General features: G+C 36.2%; 1 pseudogene; it reads left to right on the top strand.

Annotated features, from left to right (window-relative positions):
- Window positions 1-1,277, top strand: part of LOC102484286 (fatty acid-binding protein, brain pseudogene) — a 42,004-nt pseudogene extending 40,727 nt beyond the window's left edge.
- The last annotated feature ends 1,654 nt before the right edge of the window (window positions 1,278-2,931 follow it).

Here is a 2,931-nt window from a genome sequence, read left to right as displayed (position 1 = left end):
CACTAATAATATATATGCCTGTATTCTTTGCAGCATTTTAAATAGAAAAATAGGGATGAGAATAACTTTGATTCCATATAAGGTGAGGAAAGATGTTAGTAGGCACTCAAGTGTTTGAATAATTGAATGAATAAGCAAAGGGACAATATGGGGGTCCTAAAACGCTATTTGAAAGGCATTGAAGAGTCATTGAAAATTGTAAATCAAAGAGATTACACTCTATAAAGGAGAGTTAAAAGAATTTAATTAAGTCATGTAGGAAGTGTTATGATTTGTCTTGTAAGTAAAATATGATTTTTCAAAGGCAATCTCATCATCTTACACACAGTAAAGTCTGTCATTTCTGAGTATAGATCTCGGCACACAATTTGTCTAAATAAACAAATGAACAAACTCACGAGAGAGTTTGCTTATATGAGATCAACCTGGTGGTGGCGGTGTTTGGAAAATAAAAAGGAAGGGTAGATAATATTTTTGAACATTTTGGAGATCTTTCAGTATCTCATTTTCATCACTATGAATATCATTTAGATTGTTCTCTTAAGTAGAGAGATGCTATGAAAACTATTAAGAAATGGTGAAATGACAAACTTTTAAAATTATTTGTATATAGTCAGGAGGCGGCAGGTGGCAAGGTGGTTAAAGGTGTTAGACTGCCACATGTCTGACCACAGTTCAAGTCCTGGACTTGGAGGCTTGCTTTCTAATTCTCTCTCTGTGTGTGATCAAGCTGGAAAATAATAATAATAAATAAAGTTAAATAAAATAATTATTTTTAAAAATTTGTATATGGACAAAGGGGTCTTCTGAATTGCAGTGGCAATAAGACCAAAAGATTTTTGCTCCGATTCTTTTGTCTGTTTCAAAACTAGAGGGGTAAAGGGCAAAAGTGGTAGAGGCTTTCTATGCTACTTGGAAGATGATGGATGGTCAGAACTTTGATGAGTACATGAAGGTTCTTGGTGTGGGCTTTGCTGCTTAGCAGGTGGGAAATGTGACCAAACCCACAGTGATTATCAGCCAGGAACAAGACAAAGTAGTGATCAGAACTCAAAGCACATTCAAGAACACAGAGATAAGTTTCCATCTGGGAGAAGAGTTTGATGAAACCACTACAGATGACAGAAACTAAGTCTGTTGTTAGCCTGGATGAAGACAAGCTACAGAAGTGGGATGGCAAAGAGACAAAGTTTGTAAGAGAAATAAAGGATGGCAAAATGGTTATGACCCTTTCTTTTGATGAAGTGGTAGCTGTTCGCCACTATGAGAAGGCCTAGAAATGTTCCTGGTCTGGTGCTAGATGCTAGAGAAGCTCTTCTGCGTTTCTGTTTACTCTAGTCTCAGTGCTGTCTTGTTACAACACCAATCACTAATTAGAAGGTTATCCTTGGTGTGGAGGTGGAAAATAGTGATTTTGTTACTCCAAGCAACTAGTCCAATTTTGACCTTCAAATTGAATGCATTTTATAATTCATATTACCATTTTAAGTCACCTTTTTAAATGTAAAGAATAAATATATTTGATAATTTCTTTGGAATGCAAAGCAAATTGGAATAAAAATTCTATATGCATAAATAATAAAAATTAAAAAATAAAATTATTTGGGGACCAGCAGTTGGTGTAATGGCTATGTCACTGGACTCCCATGTAGTCGACTGCGGTTTGAGTCCCAGACCCAGTGGCTTAAACTGAGGCCTGGCACGTGTGTGTGCATGCCCAAGATCCCAAGAGGAGAATGAAGGAGAAGGGATTGCAGCGTGGCCATCCCCCCTAGGGGATGATTTCTCACTTTCTGTCTCTCTCTCTCTCTCTCTGTCTTTCTGCATTGCACGCACCCTAAAGCTCTCCAAAAAATTTTTAAAAATAAAAAATAAATAACATTTTGAAAGGGGAGAAAAGGCAATTCTGTTAAATGATATTGAGAAGTAAAGTAAGATAATAGTTTAGCATAGGAATAGTTTTATTCTTCCTTTCCCATTTGAATGCCTTTTATTTCTTTTTCTTGCCTAATTTCTCTTTTTAAAACTTCGAGTTCTATGGTGATTAGGCCTTGATAGAATGAGCATTCTAGCATCATTTATGAGCTTTAAAAAAATAGCTTATAATTTTTCACTTTAGCATGTTAGCTGCAGGCTTGTCATATATGACCTTTGTTATGTTGAGATAAATTCCTTTTATACCTAATTTGTTCAGAGGTTCTATAATTAAATGGTACTAAACTTTTTCAAATACTTTTTTTGGATTTAGTGAGGTGATCATTTGATTTTTATGTTCATGTGATGCATCACAATTAATTTGCATATGTTGACCCACCAATGCATCCCAGGGATAAATCCCATTTATTCATGGTGTATACTCTATTAATGTGCTATAGAATTCAGTTTGCTACTATTTTGTTTAGGATTTTTGCATCTATGTTTATTAGGGAGTGTCTCCTCAGCTCTGGTATCATGGTAATACCGGCTTCACAAAATGGTTTTGGAATTGTCCACTTTTCTTTAGTTTGCTGGAAGAGTTTAAGAAGTACTGCCGCCGGGCGCATGTGCATGCGTGCCCAAGATCTCGAGAGGAGAATGGAGGAGACGGGATTGCGGCATGGCCATCCCCCCTGGGGGGTGATTTCTCGCTTTCTATCTCTCCGTCTCTCTCTGTCTGGTGAGCACGCACGCGCTATAACAAAAATCTCTCTTAAAAAAAAAAAAAAAAAAATAGAAGTACTGGCATTTCTTTTTAAATGTTTGGCAGAATTCACTAGAAGCCATATGGTCTTGGACTTTTCTGACTTCTCTTTTTTAGAGGACAAGTCTTTTGTTTTTACTTTTCATTATTGTTTCAATCTTTTTACTCCTTAGTCATCAGGTCAGGTTTTCTGTTTCTTCATGATTCATTCTTGGCAGGTTGTGTGTATTGAGAAATTTACTAATGTATTC

This window comes from Tupaia chinensis, unplaced genomic scaffold (genome assembly GCF_000334495.1).
Source record: "Tupaia chinensis unplaced genomic scaffold, TupChi_1.0 Scaffold142961_1, whole genome shotgun sequence".
In the NCBI taxonomy this organism is placed as follows: Eukaryota; Metazoa; Chordata; class Mammalia; order Scandentia; family Tupaiidae; genus Tupaia; species Tupaia belangeri.
This window is presented reverse-complemented; position numbering and strand designations above follow the sequence as displayed.